The sequence below is a fragment of the Gopherus flavomarginatus genome, chromosome 7 (assembly GCF_025201925.1).
Source record: "Gopherus flavomarginatus isolate rGopFla2 chromosome 7, rGopFla2.mat.asm, whole genome shotgun sequence".
Taxonomy (NCBI): Eukaryota; Metazoa; Chordata; order Testudines; family Testudinidae; genus Gopherus; species Gopherus flavomarginatus.
Window position 1 is genome coordinate 6,817,074 of NC_066623.1, and position 20,026 is coordinate 6,837,099.

Below are 20,026 nucleotides of genomic sequence, written 5' to 3' on the forward strand. Positions count from 1 at the left end.
AAGAGGATTCAGATACAGCACTGCTCTTGTGCCTCTGAAGACATGGGTTCAAACCCAGCCACCCCCCTTGGTTACAAGTGAAATGAGGTTGGGCCTGAGGGAAACTGTCCCCAGTATCTCCAATCTGGGACAATTTGGAACCAGCTGTGCCCAAGAAAGGAGGCCAGGAGTAGAACAGGGAGGGAGAGGGACTGCAGATCAGGGTTGAAGTGCATGGAGGGGGCCCAGTACCGCAACAGATGGGGATGCTGCAAGTTAGAGGCAAGGCTGTTTTTTTTAAGTGGCATAAGGGAATTAGGCACTCAATGCCCACCAAAAGTCAACAGGGTTTGGGGGCTTTCCTCGTGTAGGCCGCTTTGGAACGCCCAGCTTGGGTTACGCTGGAGCTGCCGGTCAGGAGTGAGGTGCATGCAGGGAAGGATGGTAACGGGGCCTGATCCACAGTCAATGTGAAGACTCCCACGAATGTAGTGGGCCCTTAACCTTGGTGCCAGAGCTACAGAGCTAAGGATATTCACACACACAGGGGCCCTGGAGGAGCTGGGCTGGCAGGTGCTAGGAGACTTGCAAACGAGTGTTGCTCCTGGCAGCGCAGAGCCCGTTGTTATTGCTGGCAGAGCTGTGGAAGCCCCGGGGGAAGCGCCAGGAGCGCGACAGGAACGGAGGGAGCCCCCTTGGCAGCAGCAGGAGCACAGGGCTGGAACGGCAGTGAAGCTGCAGTAGCAGAGCTGCCTGGGGGAAGCGAACACAGCCCCCGTCTCGCTCCAGGCTATACACTCAGTCCTGCCACGAAAGCCACTCACACAAAGGCTGCATACAGTCACAGGACAGCTCCCTGCAAATCCCAGCTCCTGGGTCTACTTCCTGGGTCTCCTCCTGCTAGGACAGGGGTTCTCAAACTGGGGGTCTGGAACCCAAGGGGTCACGAGGTTATTACATGGGGAGTCATGAGCTGTCAACCTCCACCCCAAACTCTGCTTGCTTCCAGCATTTATAATGGTGTTAAATCTATTCAACCATGTGTTTAATTTATTAGAGGGGGTCGCACTCAGAGGCTTGCGCTGTGAAAGGGGTTGCCAGTAAAAAAAAAAGTTTGGGACCCACTGTGCTAGGATCTCTGACCTCCCAGAGGCCAATGAGTCCCACAACTCACCATGAGGCTACCTCTGGTGTAGGCTGCAATGCAGACCTGGCTCAATTGTTCATACCACCGTGGGGTCTGACCTAGGGGGGAGCTGCCCTGTTGGTGGGTTACAGTGCTAACATAGACCGGGCCCCCCAAGGCACGGGACTGTCTGGGTTCCCCACTCCTGCTCCCTTTGGTTTCGGACAGCTGGGCTCAGACATGACCCTAGCTGGCTTCTCCCAGTATCCCATTTCCTGAGCACTTACTGGAACTCCACAGATGTGAATTCATCATCCTGGCCCAGCTCTCAGCCCCCAGCCCAGGGACCCCGTGTGCCCCAGACCGCAAGGACAGAATGGGAAAGCAGGAAAAGCAGGCTGGGAAGGAGCAGGACTGAGGGGGAAGAGCACAGCAGCAAGCAAACCCGGGATGTGTCTGAGCCAGGAGTCCTCACTCTGGTTGTTTCTCTCCATCACACTCCCCTCCTTCCAAGGGAGGCATTAGGCCTGGGGAGTGGGGCCACAGCAGGTGAGGCGGCTCAGGAAGCTAATGCCCTGCCGAGCTAGGTTCCTGTACGCATGCAAACGCAGGAGCCTCACCCTAGGATGGTAGCTCCTCTGCCAAGCCAAGTCAGCTAACCCGAGTCAGGGTGACAGGGAACTCCTGCCCCGGGGGCATTTGCCTCTCTCCCCTCTGCCAGTCCTCCTACTGGCTCACTCCACCCCTCCAGCCAGCAGCGCTGGCTCTCCCTCCATCATCGCACAGCCCACTATTGAGATTGACTTCGGCTCTCCCTCCAGTCCCAGCGTGTTCTTCTCTGCCTTTGGTTTTGCAGCGCGGAGGGTGGAGTTATCCGGCCCAGCCTCAGGCATCGGGACCTGGGCATCACTCTGAGGGGAGGATAAAGCCTCCAGGGACTTAAGAGCTTTAGAGAAGAGCTGCTAATGGGGGCACCCTGAGAGGAGTTGGGCAGGAATCCAAGACTGGCTATGCCCCAGCACCCGTGTTGTTCTGGGGGCCCCTGCTCCCATCACTTCTCTGGCCAGCAGCCTCCAGCTGCCCCCTGCAGCAACACAGACAAAGGGCCCCTCAGCCCAGCTCTTTCCTGCCCCAACAAGCTCCTCTCCCCCAGCTTTGCTGTGTTCCCTCCAGCCAGGCTCTGCAGGGCTCAGGCGCTCGTCTCACACTCTCCACCCCCCTTGCCTTCCGCCTGTGCAGGACAGGGGCCCTTCTATTAGCGCCAGGCCCCGGCAGGTTCGGGAATGGCCCAGCGAGAGGCAGAGCACCGGCCATCCCGCACCGCCGGTCAGGCCCCGAGTGGGGCTGGTTAATCTTCACTTCCTTTCCGGGAGCCAGGAATGTTTGTGTAACCTCCCTCCCTCGAGGCTGGCTTGCCCGTTCCTTTCCCTCAGAGCCACGGCCGGTTCATGGCTGAGCCCACGTGGGCCCAGAGGGGGCCTCACACCTGTCCCAGCCCAGGCCCCCCGTCTGGGGGAGAGAAGAGCTGACAACACATGGGGCCCTGGAGACGGCGTAGCTGGGACAAAAGCAAGGGGTCGCATTGCTTCCCCGTCCCTCCCTGCACATCCATGCTGAAGCCCTGGTAGGGCCGGGGCTGGGAGGGACGAACACTGAATCCTGCCCCCTTGCCAGGGGGCTTGGCCAAGGCCCAGCACCCTGGCAGGACCAGTGGCCAGATGCCAAGGAGCCAGCCTCCCCGCGTACTGCAGCACGTGGCCCAGGCAGGGAGCGCACGCTGGGGGCAGAACCTCCTGGCACCAGAGACTCGTGGCAGCGCTTAGCACCTGGGCCACCCCCTCTGCCAGAGGGCTGGGCTGACACCCGGAGGCTGCCAGGTGGTCTATTGGAGCCAAGCTCTGGGCGGGTCTCCACAGGCCCAAGTCCCATGCCAAGACTCCGCTTTCCAGGAGCACCTGGTTAACACACAACACATTGAGCACCAGAGACCCCAGGCCTGAGCCGGCCGCAGCTCCCTGCACAGCACCTCCCAAGGCTCCCCTTCCCTTCTGCGCTGTGCCCCTCTGCCTGCACAACTCACCTCCCGGCCACGCTGGGCAGGGGACACCGTGGGGCTGTGCGGTCGCTAGGCCGCTCTCCTGCTGGGGCAGCCAGATTGCGGCCGAGCGAAGGCTCTGATGAAAGGCTCATCTGTTGATTGCTGCACAGCCTGGTTTAGGCAGCCTGGTCCTATTGCCAGTCCCACAGAGCATGCCAGCACTCAGGAGTCCACCAGCTCGTGCCCCATTGATGCCTACTTAGGCCCCTACACTGGGTTTCTCCCCCTAGCATCTGGGCACCTGCTTGGTTAGGATAGGACCCTCCCCGGCAACTTCAGCCAGAATTAACTACATGGACGCGAACCCAGATCAGTTAGTCATAACTCCAAGTGGCCGGGCCGCATTAGGGTTCCGCTAACAGGACCTAGGCTGAGGCATCAGGTAGGGCTCCCGGGGCTGGGGTAGGCTACCACAGGCAGGGGTGGTCAAGGGGCAGCGATTCCCCGCAGTGCGGTACAACACCGCCTGGCTCGGGAGCAGGGGAGTTAAAGGCCCAAGCACTGGAATGCTGGCTGGGGCTCTCTTCCTGTCGGAGAGCCCTGGCAGCCGCAGTTGTTTGAGCCCCTGGCCCTTACCCAGCCCGTCTTGGTTTTGCTTAGTTTGCAGATTTTCCACAGAGGCAGAAGCTGGAAAATGCCACTGGCTGCAAGCCAGGCGCTGGGGACGGCTCGGGCCCTGTGGACTCAAAGCTGCCCTTCATACCTGCTTTGCGAGGGCCGGAGAGGCCGATCAATGCCAGGAGCAACCCTGTGTGCTGTTCCAGCACCGAGGGGCCAGAGCCAAGGAGCACACAGGCCACAGAGACACCACAGGCCCTACTGTGCTCAGCCACACAGGGCAGCTATTCTCTCTGCAGGCAGCCTTCAGCTCCCTCTGTAAGGGGTACCCAAAGCCCGGCTGCCCTCAATCCAGCCTGCTTTTGCCCCACCATCTCCTTCCTCACACTTCCACCACCCACAGGCGGCACCGGTCAGGCCTGCCGAGAAGCGGTGGCTCTGGTGTAACCTCGAGAGCTTCACAGCAGCCCAGGCATGCAGGAGCCAGGCTGGGGGAGGCGCTGGTGAGTGGGACCGGGGCTTATGCCGCTCTAGGACTGTCAAATCCCACAACCCAAACCCCTTTGCCCCACCTTCTGTCCCAAGGCTCTGCCCCCACTCACTCCATTCCCCCTCCGTCTGTTGCTCGCTCTCCTCCACCCTCATTCACTTGCACTGGGATGGCAGGGGCTTGGGGTGAAGGAGGGGGTGCAGGCTCCAGGCTGGAGATGAGGGTTTTGGAGTGTGGGAAGGAGCTCTGAGCTGAACCTGGGGCAGAGGGTTAAGTGCAGGAAGGGATGCAGGCTCTGGGAGGGATTTTGGGTGCAGCAGGGGGTTCAGGACTGGGGCAGGTGATTGGGGGGCAGGAGGAGGTGAGGGGTGTGGACTCTGGGAGGGAGTTTGGGTGTTGGGGAGCTCAGGGCTGGAGGGCAGGAGGGGGTGGAGGCTCTGGGAGGGGACTCAGAACTGGGATAGAGGGTGCAGGCTCCGGCCGGGCATCACTTACCTTGGGCGGCTCCAAGTCCCAGGCAGTGGGGACTAAGGCAGGCTCCCTGGCTGCTCTGGCCCTGCACCACTCCCAGAAGCGGCTAGTCCATCCCTGTGGTTCCTAGGCGGGGGTTAGGGACTGCAGAGATGTGCCGGCCACTTCCGGGAGCAGCGCAGGGCAAGGGCAGGCAGGGCACCTGCCTTAGCCCTGCTGCACCACTGGACTTTTAGTGGACGATCTCCCGGCTTGGTGTCAGGAGCCTCCGAGAGGTCGAGTCCGATTCAGGGATACTCCTGGCAAAACCAGGAGAACTGACAATCCTTTGCCTCTCATAGGGCGCAGGAGTGGGATAGGGAACCCCCAGCGATGCAAGCCCCCCACAGGGCCTCCAGGAGTCTCTGAGCTGGGGCTGGCTCTAGGGCGCAGGTCCTCCCACTCCACCCTAGTGATTGGAGAAAAGGGGATAGGCAGGTAATCCAGCCCCTTCTGGCAGGTAAAGGCCCTTGCTCCCAGCTTGACAGGTAATAGGTTACAAAACAAGAATTTCAGTCCTCAGTTGCACCCACCTTCACCCCCCTGGCTGCCCCCATACACCTGCACCACTACCTCCGTTGTACCCCACCCATCCAGCCACCCACACCCCTCCCTACTCTGCATCCCCCACTCCTGCATCCCCCAACTGCCCCCCATGCATGCCCCAGCCACGCCCACACCCCCTACACACAACCCCAAGCACAACTTTAACAAGCTGTGGCTGCAGCTTTCGGCCCAAAGGGTCCCAACTTTCTCACAGCCTGACTTGCATTTCTTTAACGTACAGCAGGACCTATCTGCCAAGGCTGGGCCCCAACTCCCGCAGGAGGGACTTGCTGTGTTAACACTGCCTCAGCGGTCAGTCTACATCTCAGAGCTGAGCTGGGGCAGGGCCAAACCCAGTCCCCCAGCCCCAGAGCGGAGCACTCTTTGGAAGCGGGGAAGGCTCAGTCCTGAATCCACACTCTGCCACTCGGGGCCAGGGCTTGAGGGGAGGCAGAAACTGGCCTGGCCTTTTGGGATGCGTATCAGCATGCCCAGTCACTGCTCTGTCTTTTTCCTTGGTGGGTTATTATTTAAAATATGTCCAGCCAAACAAACAAAACAAAACAAAAGGACAACAAAAACAATCATCACCCCAAACAACCCCCTGCCTGTTTACCAGCAAGGCGAGGAGCTGAGCAAGCAATGGTGGCAATATTCCTTGGGGAGAGAAGGTAGATGATGGTCTGGCAAAGTGGCATGGCCTCGACATGCAGCCTGTGATTCAGCTAGGCCATGGAGCCTGACTTCTCGCCCACCCTTTCCTCCTCGAGCCATAGGGCAGCAAAGCAGCTCCATCATTCAGCACTACCAGGGCCAGGAGCCCGGCTTGCTGCAGATGCACCTAGTCTTTCTCCCTGCATGCAGCAGGATGCATGGCCTGTCCAGGCCCTGCCACTACCCTGCACCCTTTTCCCCTGCCCCCAGCACCTCCTCATTCCAGCAGCCGCTGGGCCTGCAGCCCCCACTGAACAGCACTCCATTTTTCACTGTGACAGGTTAAAACAAACCTGGCTGACGCCCTGTCTGGTATTCATTAGGCTCAGCCTTCATTTCCTCACGCATTTTCCGTAAGGCTCAGATGGGGAGGCAGGAGGGGGCAGGCCTGGCTGGCTCTTTCAGTCAGTTTCTGGTTTCTCGGCTAGAGGAGACCCCAGTTTGAACACAGCATCCGAACATTCCTCCGGGTGGGTTGCGTTCACGTGCCGATGGCCACCCGGCCAGGGCACAGGGAAACCTCTGTGGCCTTCTGCCACCCACTAGAAAACTCAGCCGCTGTAGATGAGAGCGCCCCAGGGACAAACGCTAGCACCGATACCCATCCCCCAAGCTCCCTCACCCCAAATACCCAGCAACCTTCGCTCCTGGCCAACCACGCCAAGGGATGCGTGTTCCACAGGCAGCTTGGCCTGTGACGCTCTTACACCTGGGATCCCCCTGTGGATCTCTTAGCAACAGCCGGGTAGCTCCTGAGACTCCTCCGCAACCGCTGGGTTTTAGAACCGCTCAGCTCTCACCCCTGAGCCTGCCGACACCAGAAACGGGGCACACAGGCGACCGCTACAACACCGTGAGCGGGCGTCCGTCCAGGGGCCCGTCCATCCAGCCAGCAGTGGGTGGCAGGTTGGCAAGAAAACAGCTGCTAGTTCTTTCGGGCTGCCCAGGGATTTATCAACAACGTGAGGAGGGAGCAAGGTCTACAATTATGAAAAAATCACTTGGCAGCACCTGCTTCTCATCCAGGCCCAGAAACGACAGCTCCCTCTCTAATTGGAGGCATTTCTGGATTTCCCCCGTCACTCCTCTGCTCACTCTCCTTGGGCAGCGGGGAGCAATGGGCACTATTCACTCTGTGCCCACTGGCGAGGATGGCACTCGGAGAGGGGAGAAGAGCAGTACGGGGGAGGCGTGCTGCTGGGAGCGCCAGGGATCAGGAATGTGCTGTGTTCCTGAAGGCTGTTGTGTCTGTGTCACGGAGTGTGGGGGAGTCCGGCCCTGCACCCCTCTTCCTGGGACCCACAGTGACTCTCGGCCAGCCAGTAAAACAGAAGGTTTATTGGACAACAGGAACACAGGTTACAGCAGAGCTTGCAGGCACAGTCAGGACCCCTCCACCGAGTCCTTCTGGGCTTTCAGGGTGCTTGGATCCTAGCTAGGATACCCTGAATTCCGCCCACACAGCCCCAAGCCCAAACTCAAACTGCTTCCCTCCTGCCACTCCCTTCCTTTGTCCCCTTCCCGGGCAAAGGTGTTGACCTTTCCCCTCCCTTACCTAGCTCAGGTTACAGGCTCTGGCATCGTCCATCTCCTAAAGTCCTCCCCTGCTCTCCCACTCCCCACACAGACAGTCCCTACTGCATCACATCTCTCCCCCCTTCGAGACTGAACTGAGCGGGGTCACTCTGCCCAGTGACCTGGGGAAGTTCAGGGTCCCCTCTCCGGGACAACGCATCCGCTGTCAGGTTGGCACTTCCCTTCACATGGACCACGTCCATGTCATAGTCCTGCAGGAGCAGGCTCCACCTCAGGAGCTTGGCGTTGGCTCCTTTCATCTGGTGCAGCCAGGTCAGGGGAGAGTGGTCGGTGTACACGGTGAAGTGTCGCCCAAAGAGATATGGCTCTAGCTTCTTAAGGGCCCACACCATGGCCAGGCATTCCTTCTCGATGGCCGCGTAGCTTTGTTCCCGGGGTAGCAGCTTCTTACTCAGGTACACGATGGGGTGTCTCTCCCCCTTTTCATCCTCCTGCATTAACACCGCCCCCAGTCCCGTGTCTGAGGCATCGGTGAACACCATAAAGGGTTTGTCAAAATCTGGGTTTGCCAGAACTGGGTCGCTAACCAGAGCCTCCTTCAGCGCCCGGAAAGCCTCCTGGCACTGCTCAGTCCAGATCACCTTGTCTGGCTTCCCCTTTTTGCACAGTTCAGTGATGGGGCCGGCTATGGCACTGAAGTGGGGCACGAACCTTCGATAGTACCCCGCCATCCCAATAAAGGCCTGGACCTGCTTTTTGGTTTGGGGAGCAGGCCAGTCTCTGATCACCTCCACCTTGGCTGGTTCTGGCTTCAGGCAGCCGCTCCCCACCCGATGGCCCAGGTAAGATACTTCAGCCATCCCCACCTTGCACTTCTCAGCCTTTACTGTTAACCCAGCCTTTCGGAGTCGGTCCAGGACTTGTTTAACCTGGGACACGTGGTCCTCCCAGGTCTGGCTGAAGACGCAGATGTCGTCAATATACGCCACGGCAAAACTCTCCATCCCCCTCAGTAGCTGATCCACCAGGCGCTGGAAGGTGGCCGGCGCTCCCTTGAGGCCGAAGGGCAGGGTCAAAAACTCATAGAGCCCCAGAGGGGTGATAAAGGCCGATTTCAGCCTGGCATCTGCGTCCAGCGGCACTTGCCAGTAGCCTTTGGTAAGATCCATAGTGGTGAGGTACCGAGCACCTCCCAGCTTGTCTAGGAGCTCGTCAGGCCTGGGCATAGGGTAGGCATCAGATACGGTAATGGCATTGAGCTTTCGATAGTCCACACAGAACCGGATTGACCCATCCTTCTTGGGAACCAGCACTACTGGCGAGGCCCAAGGGCTGGAAGACGGCTGGATCACCCCCAAAGCCAGCATGTCCCTGACCTCTCTTTCAAGATCCTGGGCAGTTTTACCAGTGACCCGAAAAGGGGAGCATCTTATAGGGGGGTGTGACCCCGTCTCCACCCGGTGGACAGTCAAATTAGTGCGTCCAGGCTGGTTGGAAAACAGCTTTCGGTACAGATGCAGCACCCCTCTGATCTCAGCGTTCTGGCCCGGGGTCAGTTGCTCAGAGAGGGGAATCGCCTCCAGGGGGGAACCAGCTTTTGTCCCAGGGAATAGATCCACTAAGGGGTCATCTCCCTGCCCCTCCCAATGTCCACACACGGCCAACACCACATTCCCCCTGTCATAGTATGGTTTCATCATGTTCACATGGTACACCCGACGGTGATGTGCCCGGTTTGACAGCTCCACCACATAGTTTACCTCATTCAGTTGCTTGATAACCTTGAAGGGCCCTTCCCAGGCGGCCTGGAGTTTGTTTCTCCTCACGGGGATAAGAACCATCACCTGATCCCCGGTGGCGAAGGCACGGGCTCGTGCTGTGCGGTCATACCAGACCTTCTGCCTCCTCTGGGCTCGGGCCAGATTCTCCCTGGCCAGGCCCATGAGCTCGGCCAGTCTTTCCCGGAAGGTCAGGACATACTCCACCACTGACTCTCCCTCGGGAGAGGCCTTCCCCTCCCATTCGTCCCTCATCAGGTCTAGGGGCCCCCTCACCCGCCTTCCATACAACAGCTCGAAAGGTGAAAACCCGGTAGATTCCTGGGGTACCTCCCTGTACGCAAACAGCAGGTGAGGTAAGTACTTGTCCCAATCTTGCGGATGCTGGTTCATAAATGTTTTTAGCATCATCTTCAGCGTCCCGTTGAACCTTTCTACCAGCCCGTTGGACTGGGGGTGATACGCTGAGGCCCAGTTGTGCTGGACCCCACATTTCTGCCATAAGGACCGGAGCAGGGCCGACATGAAGTTGGACCCCTGGTCCGTTAAGACCTCCTTGGGGAACCCCACCCGGCTGAAAATTGTCAGCAGCGCATCTGCCACTGTGTCTGCTTCGATAGAGGACAAGGCCACCGCCTCGGGGTAGCGAGTGGCAAAATCCACCACCACCAGGATGTATTTCTTCCCTGACCGGGTCATCTTGCTGAGAGGTCCCACTATGTCCAGGGCCACCTTCTGGAAAGGTTCTTCTATGATGGGTAAAGGCCTCAAAGCCGCTTTCCCCTTGTCCCGGGCCTTCCCCACCCTCTGGCAGGGGTCACAGGATTGGCAGTACTGTCGGACATGGGTAAAGACCCCAGGCCAGTAAAAGTTCTGTAGCAGCCTCTGCCTGGTGCGCCGGATTCCCTGGTGCCCTGCGAGAGGGATGTCATGGGCCAGGTACAACAGCTTGTGACGGAACTTCTGGGGAACCACCAGCTGCCTCCTGATCCCCCATGACTCTACTTCCCCTGGGGGAGCCCATTCTCGGTACAGGAACCCCTTCTCCCACAGGAACCTCTCCTTGCAACCTCTCCTCATGGTCTGTACCGCACTAAGGTCAGCCCGGTCCCTGTGCTTCCGCAAGGAGGGATCTTTCTGCAACTCGGCCTGGAACTCAGCAGCTGGGACAGGAATGGGGACCGGCTCTCTCTTGCTGGCTGGGTCTGAGGCCGCAGCCTCTCTGCACCGTGCCCCTGGGCATTCCCCGCTCCCTGAGTTAGGGTCCTGCACCTCAGGTCGAGTACCTTCCCCGTTTTCGGGGTGCAGTGCCCTTTGCCGACTCTGACTACGAGTCACGACCAGGGCACTCTGGGTGTTACTAGGCCAGTCCTCAAGGTCCCCTCCCATTAACACGTCAGTGGGCAAATATTGGTGTACCCCCACATCTTTGGGGCCCTCCTTGGCCCCCCATTTCAGGTGTACCCTTGCCACGGGTACCTTGAATGGGGTCCCGCCCACGCCCATCAGGGTCAGGTAGGTGTCGGGCACCATCCGATCTGAGGCCACCACCTCGGGCCGGGCCAGCGTCACCTCTGCGCCCGTGTCCCAGTACCCAGTGACCTTCCTCCCATCCACTTCCAGGGAAACAATGCACTCTTTCCGGAGGGGCAGCCCCGCGCCCACCCGGTAAACCAAAAACCCGGAACCGGGAGCATCCACAGGTGGTATGTTGCCAACCCCCCTTTCCTGGGAATGTAGCCCCTCCTCCGATTGGGTTTTTACCCAGTCCACCCTCTGCGGGTTGGGTCTGCTTGGTCTGTCCCTGAGCTTGGGGCACTGGGCCCGTATGTGACCTCGTTGGCCACAGCGATAGCAGCCCATATCTCGTGGGTCCCCTTGAGTGGGTCGGAGGGACCTGCCGCTGGATGTTCCCCTTTTGGGGGGGTTCTCCATAGGCCCCCTTTGGGAGGTCCCATGTTGACTCTCTCTCTGCGTTGAGGCAGGCCTGCTCCTTCGAGACTCCTCCCTGCCATCCCCTGCCCGACTGTCCACAAATTGGTCGGCCAGCTGGCCTGCATGCTGCGGGTTCTCCGGCTTCTGGTCCATCAACCACAGCCTCAAGTCGGACGGGCACTGCTCGTACAGGTGCTCCAGTATGAATAGGTCAAGCAGGTCCTCTTTAGTTTGGGCCCCAGCTGTCCACTTGCGGGCATACCCCTGCGCCCGGTTGACCAGTTGTAGGTATGTGACCTCACGGGTTTTACGCTGGCTCCGGAACTTTTTCCGGTACATCTCAGGAGTCAGCCCAAACTCGCGGAGCAGGGCCTGTTTGAACAGTTCGTAGTCCCCTGCCTCCGCCCCTTTCAGTCGGCTGTACACCTCCACGGCTGTGGAGTCCAGTAAGGGGGTGAGAACTGCGATCCTGTCTGCAGGGTCAACCCTGTGCAGCTCGCAGGCATTCTCAAAGGCCGTCAGGAAGGTATCTATGTCCTCCCCCTCCTTACGCCGGGGCAGCAAGTGCTTATCAAAGCTCTTTGTAGGCTTGGGTCCCCCCTCACTCACCGCAGCCGGGGCCTCACTGCTCCTCAGCCGGGCCAGGTCCAGCTCATGTTTACGCTGTTTCTCCTTCTCCTCCCACTCACGCTGGCGCTGGTTCTCCTCATGTTTACGCTGTTTCTCCTCCTCCTCCCACTCACGCTGGCGCTGGTTCTCCTCATGTTCACGCTGTTTCGCCTTCTCCTCCAGCTCTCGCCTCTTTAACTCGAGCTCCTCCCGTCTCAGCTCCCTTTCATATTCCAGCCGCATCCGCTCCACGGATGCCGAGCGTTGCCGGGAGGATCCCCTGCTGGGGGGTGGGCTTCGCCGGGCGGATCCCCTGCTGGCCGGGGGTGTCACGGTGCCCTCGGTATACACTGGGCTCCTCCCCGCCCTTCCTCTACGCCTAGGAAGGGGGGGTCTCGGGAAGCCCTCGTCCGCCGGCTGACCACTCCCAGCGGGGACAGACACTGGTGCCTGCGCTGCATCTACCCGGCTGCTTCCCTCAGAGACAGGGCTCCGTTCATTCATGCGGTCTCCCTGCTCCAGCTGGGCAATCAGCTGGTCCTTGGTGCGTCTCCCTGGGTGCAGCCCCCTCTGCTTACACAGCTCCAGCAGGTCACACTTGCGCCGCTTGGCATACATCTTCCTGCTGGCCACTCACAGGCCGGGGTGCTCGCCGCTCCCCACGGTTTCCAGGGGGACCCCTAGTGCACCAGCCCTTCTTGAGGTCACCACCTCTCTGCCAGGGTCGAGCTTCAGACTCCTCCGCCCCTGGGACCGCTCGCTGCAATCCCCCGGGGGACCCTGTTACTGCAAAGTCCTTCTCACTGGGCACACACTCCCAGGGGTTAATCACCCCTTCGTTTTACTGCTCCCCGGTCACTTACTGCAGGAAGCGCCGTCCACGGGGTGCAGTATATCCCACCGCTACAACCAGTTGTCACGGAGTGTGGGGGAGTCCGGCCCTGCACCCCTCTTCCTGGGACCCACAGTGACTCTCGGCCAGCCAGTAAAACAGAAGGTTTATTGGACAACAGGAACACAGGTTACAGCAGAGCTTGCAGGCACAGTCAGGACCCCTCCACCGAGTCCTTCTGGGCTTTCAGGGTGCTTGGATCCTAGCTAGGATACCCTGAATTCCGCCCACACAGCCCCAAGCCCAAACTCAAACTGCTTCCCTCCTGCCACTCCCTTCCTTTGTCCCCTTCCCGGGCAAAGGTGTTGACCTTTCCCCTCCCTTACCTAGCTCAGGTTACAGGCTCTGGCATCGTCCATCTCCTAAAGTCCTCCCCTGCTCTCCCACTCCCCACACAGACAGTCCCTACTGCATCACAGTCTGCCTGCTGGGGGCCGAGGGCCAAATCCGTCCCACTCAACCCCGGTGTAACTGCAGTGTTACAACTGGGCTGGATGGGCCCCGCACGTGCAGTACTGCAGCCACAGCTCCAGGCCAGGCCCTCCCCTTCCAGAGGGCCAACAAGGAGCTTCGGCATGGGCAAAGCCAGTGGCATCTTGTCTCAGCTAAAAGTCACCCTTGGCAAATCTCCCCAGGGTGCTATTCAGCCATCGAGAAGGGAGGTACTAACTGTACTCGCAGCAGACTCCTCGGCAAGGGGAGCCGTGTTCCCTTCCACCTCCGGCACGCCTTGGCCCAGGCGGGGATACTGCTGCAGCAAGTCCATTGCCGTCCCAGGCTGCGGCTGGCAGGACCTGGTGCCTTGGAACGGAAGGCTGTGAAAAGCACTTAGGGGCTGATTGATTGCCTGGCAAGTGCTGTGTCTGGAGGCGTTCATCTGAAACGTGTTTACTAGGCTGCGAGGCAGCCCCAGGGAGGCAAAGGCCAGTCGCAGCCCTGGCTGATACACTAGAGCTGAGGCAGACAAACCCCTAGCCTCAGAAAGAAGAGAAAGTACGAGTCCCACCGTGTCCCCCACCCCCAGCCAAAAGACTGCAAGCTGCAGCCCACCAACCCAATGTGTCTTCTCCAGGGAAACTTAATCCTGAGGCAGGGCCAGCTCCAGGGTTTCTGCCACCCCAAGCAGCAAAAAAATAAAAAAAAAAAGCCACAATCACAATCTGCAGCTCTACCACTGCCGCTTCAGTCTTCCGTGGCAATTCAGCAGCTGGCCCTTTGCTCTGAGAGGCTGACGCGGATATGCCACCCCTCACCATTGGCTGCCCCAAACAGCTGCTTGCTGGGCTGGTGCCTGGAGCTGGCCCTGTCCTGAGGTCAGGAAACATTAGTTCTTACTGCAGATTTCCCTCCCCTGCCTGAGTGGGTCTTCCTGGAGCTATCACAGGAGATAAAGAAGTTATGCAGCATATGCACATGGATGCCGGCAGGGTCAGATGGGGAATTTGAACCTGTGTGCATGGCCTGGGCAATGGGTCCATCCATGCTTGCATGGGAGGTTAAACAAGCATGTTGTGTTGGGAGTGGACTACATCCACGCTGATCGAATTGGCCCTGTCAGCCCTGGTTCTCCACTTGTGAGGTAACTCCCTTCTCCTCATGTGTCACTATATAAAGCCTGCAGCTGTAATTTTCACTCCATGCATCTGGTTTTTTACCCACACAAGCTTATGCCCAAATAAATCTGTTAGTCTTTAAGGTGCCACCAGACTCCTTGTTGTTTCTGTAGCTGTGGCTGGGTGCAGAGGGATAGGCTTGCATGTGTACATGCTTATGTGTGTTTGTATGTATATGCTCCTTTGGGCGTACGGCTTGTGTTTCAAGCATGTCCTTGTACCTGCGTACATGCACTAGGGCATACTCCTGCTAATCGCAATTGAGCCTGTGCATTCACGTGAGGGTATCTGTACTGACATGTGCTGGGGCCCGCCTAGGGTGACCAGACATCCCGATAAAATCAGGACCGTCCCGATATGAGTGGTCGTCCCGCGTCCTGACCGATCTTTGGTTGGGACGCAAGTTGTCCCGATATTTCGCTCCACCGGCAGCACTCAGCTTTTTTTTTTTTTCCTCTGCCAGGGGACCCTGCCCCCCCGATATTTTCTTCATCTCATCTGGTCACCCTAGGCCGCCTGCAGTAATGCACGCTGGAGCGAGGCCCTTCAGGTACATTAGTGTGCAAACCACCATGCAGGGTTGGACATGAGCCTGGGCACGTCTGTGGGCTTGAATGGCTGTGCAGACACCTGCATCCTTGCACACAGCCCTGCATGACTGTGAAGATGAAGACAGCTAGAGGCAGAGGGAAGATTAAGTACCCAGCCAGTTTGCTTCCATGGCGTTTTGTTGACAAAACTCTCAGAGTCAATTACAGGCACCAGCTGTGTTGCACAACAAACAGGAAACCCAACACAGGAGATGAAAACACAACCCCAGAGGTTCTGGGGAATGTTTTTGTCTCTGTTACTGGATCTCTTTGCAAAGCATTCCACAAAGGAACAGCAGGATCCAAAGGCTGACAAGCACCCTCACCCCTTCATCCAAACGGTGCTTTGGGGGCTGTTTGAGTCCATGGCCTGCCAGTGGGTGGGGAGAGCACTCAGTCAGATCCTGTGCACACTCCCTGCTTCAAGATTACCGAGCTTGAGGCTCAGAGCCCTGCCCTGTCACGTTCGTCCCAAAGTGCAACCTGTCCCTTTAAACACTTGGTGCTCTGACCTCCATGGGGAAGATGGCTGGTTCTTGGAGAAGTGTCCTGGAGTTGGGCTCCTGTCCGCCTGTGGCAGGCACTCTGCATGGCAGGGCCAAGCCCCCATCAGCATTGCACCCTCGTAGCATCCCCTCCATTCTCTACACTGGGGAGTTTGGTGAAGACAGAACACAAAGAAATCATTCAAGGCCTCACTCAAAGGCTGGGACAGAAGGGGGGTGATTTACAGGCAGCCATGCTGGGTGTGTCCAGTGCTCTTTAAGAAGAGAGATGGGCCTGATCCAAAACATCTAATCTTGAAATTCCTCCCTGGCCTCTGTTCTGTATTGGGCCTGTCTCTGGACTCTGAGGCTGAACAAGGATAATGTGACAGGTCAAGCCACCACTTCCCCACAGCTGAACATCCCAAACTTTAGGGAAGTTTGGCTTCAGAGTGACACTAGATTCAAATTCCCTAACTCCAAGCTATCATAGACTACCAGGGTTGGAAGGGACCTCAGGAGGTATCTAGTCCAACCCCCTGCTCAAAGCAGGACCAATCCCCAGACAGATTTTTGGTCCTAGATCCCTAAATAGCCCCCTCAAGGATTGAACTCACAACCCTGGGTTTAGCAGGCCAATGCTCAAACCACTGAGCTATCCCTCCCCCCATCAAACTGTCCTGAGATTCCTAGCCATGGGCATCTCCCTGCCTTGCACTTAGCAGCTGAGCAACCAGCATCTTCCTCTTTTTTAGGGGCAGCACCACGGGCAGGCTGGTGGCGACATTAGCCCTGTATGGGACTGAGATAGTGGTGGGGGGAGGCCTTGGTCGAGCAAGGCAGTAGAAACTTGTTATTCCTTAATACGCCGGAGCTAGCTGCCCCCACCCCAGTCAGCCCCTTGCTGTCCAGGAGCACCCTAGAACAGGAAAGGGGCCCTGCAGTGGCTTGGCTTTGCACACCGTCCTTGCCTAGCACAGTCATTAAGGCAGCAGCAGCTGCTCGGGGCTGAGATCTCTGAGCAGGTCACTCCAAGGGGCGGGAGCCCGCCAAGTTAAGCGCTTCCTTCCTCACACGAGCGAGGGCTTTGAAGGCCGTTGTGGAGACCCAAGCCTAAAACGGGCCCCAGTGCATCAACGTCGAGGGAAATCCGTTGGCTTTGGAACCATGCTCACGGCAGTGTCTGGGACATCGGGGACAGCATTTCCCACCCTGACAGGATGGGCTCTGGCTGGCAGCTCTATAAGCTCTGAGCCAGAGCCCTCGGCCTGAATATGCCACGAAGGAAGCGGTGCCCCGCTCGCATGCCCCTTGCTGGAGTCGGCATGAGGCTGCCCTGCACCAGGGCTGCCCAAAGAAAAGAAGCCCAGATTTTATTCTTCTTTCTTCATCTCAAGATTTTTAAGGCAATTTCATGACTTTGAGGCCTGACTCGTGATTTCCAAATGCCCAGGGCTGACAGGACTGACCCTGCCTCAGGCTCACCCGCCAGCAGCAGAGAGATCCTCCAAGCAGCTGCAGGCTGCTCGTTGTAAGCCCTTCTGCCCCGATGTTACCACTGGGTAGATGAGGAATCAGGGGTTCAGCGGGCTAAATGCCCAGGCCTCATCTCTGGGACCCGTCAGATCACAAGTGGAGCAATTGCAGCACATCTCAGTTTAGCTCCAGTCACAAAACCGCCCGTGTTTTGGATCCTTGGTCTGTAGATCCGCAGAGTTTTAAGGCCAGCAGGAACCATTATGATCATCTCGTTCACTGTCCTGCATAACACAAGCCAAAGAACCAGAACCTGTTCTCCTGTCCGGCCGGAGCTCTGCGCTCAGGACTAGCACAGCTGGGGTGGTACAAGTCAGGTGCTGGGTTCCTTGGCTAGAGCAGCAGGGGATGGTGCATTAGTTCTGGGGAAATGCAGCAGTGGCTAGTGGGGGTTTGAGGTGCATTAGCAAAACAGCCTGAGTAGCCAGCAGGGCCAGCTGTGACAGTGTCGGGCAGTGCCAGATCTGCACTGCCAGCCTCGAACAACGGGTGGAGAAAGAGAATCCACAAGTTCCCTCTAACATTTCAAGAAAGGAAGAGTTGGAACTGTCCCCGTCCCTCCAACTATTTGTGGGGAGAGACAGAAACAATCGACTCCTAGTTGCTCTCAGCAGGCACTTGTCAAGCATTACCCAGAGATAGAGTTTTGCGCTGGGTGGATGCTGCCACCTTGTGAACAAACTCCATCACTACAGGTGAGGGGAAGAGACTGGTCTGGGATCACTCCCCCTTTGCATTTCACAGGATCCTTAGGGATGCAAGAGGCAGTACTCCTGCCATACAGAGAAGGAACATCTCACCTCCTGGGGTCCTCACATGCCAAGCCCTGGACCCCGTGGCACATGGCAAGAGAACAACAGAGTGCCCAGCCAACAGACCCTGCAGCTAGGCTGCTCTTGGCGATTATTGTCGTTCTTGGCTGGCTGAAGACCTTAGTTCATGGCTGTTGTATAGCTCTCCCTCCATGGCCTGCTGTGGCTACCCAGAAAGGCCCTGGATCTCTAGCAGGTTGTCTTCCACCTGAATAATGAGCGTATCTTCTCTGGACTCTCTCTCATGCTTGTAAAGGCTAGCAAGGACACGCCCTAGATTTGATCTAAGCCCCAGGGGGAAGAGCAGACGTTTGTAGCCTGGGGCAGCCATACACCGGGGAGGGTCCTCACTGGCCTTTGCAAATGTGTGAAGAACCTCAAGTTAATCGGCAATCAACTGGAGCAACAGAAAACTAGTGAAAATGATATGCCGGTAACCATGATATCTCAGCAGCATCAATAAAAAAACAGAAGAGCAAATACACAAGAGGAAGTCATCCAGCTGGAACATACCCAGTAAAAGAATTAAGAGATTTTATCAGGTTTTACTTGTCCAGAGAAACTTGGGCCGAAACCACTCCCAAGGACAGGTAAGAATCAGTTGCTGTGTCTTTAACTCAAAGTCAGAGGATGCCAATACTAGGGTTACCAGATGTCCCAATTTTATAGGGAGAGTCCTGATTTTTGGGTCTTTTTCTTATACAGACTCCTATTACCCCTCACCCCATCCCAATTTTTCACATTTGCTGTCACCCTAGCCACTACAATCCTAAGTGTGATGCAATCACTATAAAGGGCTCTCTTAAATCCTGTCACGCTGCAGGCTCTTGGTGGCAGTACGAGGTGTTGGGACCGTACCTAGCATTGTCCACGGGGCCAGTGGGCGCTAACAGTAGAAATAGGACAGGCCTTGTCTAGAGGTGCAGGTGTGTCATTGGAGCTCGCTCCCCCCTGCCCCCACTGACACCATTGTTTATCATGATGATACAATATACCGGGGCTTGTGCATACCTGATTCCCTTGTGAGTGGAGGGGCAGGGACGAGCGATTGTGGAGAATCCCAGGTCTATCCCCACTGTCGCCATGACACTGAGCTTGCAAGATGTGCAGTAGCCTAGCAACAGCCCACTGGGATCCCTGTGGACGCAGATTTACTGTACATCCCCCCTCTCGTTGCGACTGGTTGAAATCCAGGCTTCCCCAGCTAGGAACTTGGAGGCTGCATCAGTCAGGTTTGGAAGGCAAGATCGGGTCTCCCATTGTTTATTACTTGAGGCTTATTTCAAAAGGGACAGCGCTAACTGAAACCTAGTTAAAATTAAATGGAGTTAAATTAGAGGTGGTTTCTGCTTCTGTGTCTGAGTCTCCCTGCCAACTATTTGGGTTTTACGATCTCATTCTGCTCAGTTTCTCTTCTCCACGAGAGCTGGCCACAGCGAAGAGGGGAAGAGACTAGCTGGGGAGCAGTTAATCTGCGTAAGTTTGATACACTGTGCTGTCAAAGGCCCTGCGAGAGAAAAAACATGTCCAGTCTTTCAGTGACAGTCAGCTCCAGGGTTGTTGGGCTGGACCGGCAGTCACCGTTTTCAGACAGACAGGTGACTCTAGTCCAAGAAGTGGCCGCATCACCTTCACATTTGCATGCAGAAACCAGAGGCATCAGCAATTCACAGACAGGGAGCTTAGAACGCTGAATGCAGCCTTGGAAACACTGAAACCTTGTGATTTAAAACTTATTCAATTAGGCCCTTACCAACAGGATGCAAAATGACTATAGTCAGGCCTTAGGGCCTGTACTTAGACCAGAGCTGGGATCCAGGAGTCTGACTACTAGGAACCAGGGCTTGTGATAGGAACACTGCACCAGGAAACCAAACTGAGTGCTTCAAATTAGGGCTTGCAAAATACGGGCCCTGAGCTTCATCAGCCTTCAGTTTTGTGTAACAGAAGAGGTTATTTCAAGGGGGAGAGGGAGAGAAAACATCTGAAAACCAAGAGTAAACGGCACGCATATCTAACCTCTTTTCTTCTCAGCTGTGACCGTTTGCCTGCAAACGGGGCTTTGACCACAAGGACTCCATCCAGCACTGAATCCCCCCGGTGAGTTTCAGTGTTAGGTACTTCCCTGTCATTGACTCTGGGAAATGAAAATTAGTAACCAAAGCACCCAAAAGCTAACGTGCTGGTCTTTTTCGCTTACCCTGCTGGTACTGCAGCAG

At 57.3% G+C, this 20,026-nt stretch overlaps 1 long non-coding RNA gene across 1 annotated transcript in view; it reads left to right on the plus strand.

Annotated features, from left to right (window-relative positions):
• The first annotated feature begins 12,478 nt into the window (after positions 1 to 12,478).
• LOC127055070 (uncharacterized) overlaps positions 12,479 to 20,026 on the plus strand; it is a 34,499-nt gene continuing 26,951 nt past the window's right edge. The window contains exon 1 of the long non-coding RNA XR_007775393.1: positions 12,479 to 12,582. This is a non-coding gene — a long non-coding RNA (uncharacterized LOC127055070). The remainder of the gene's footprint in view (positions 12,583 to 20,026) is intronic.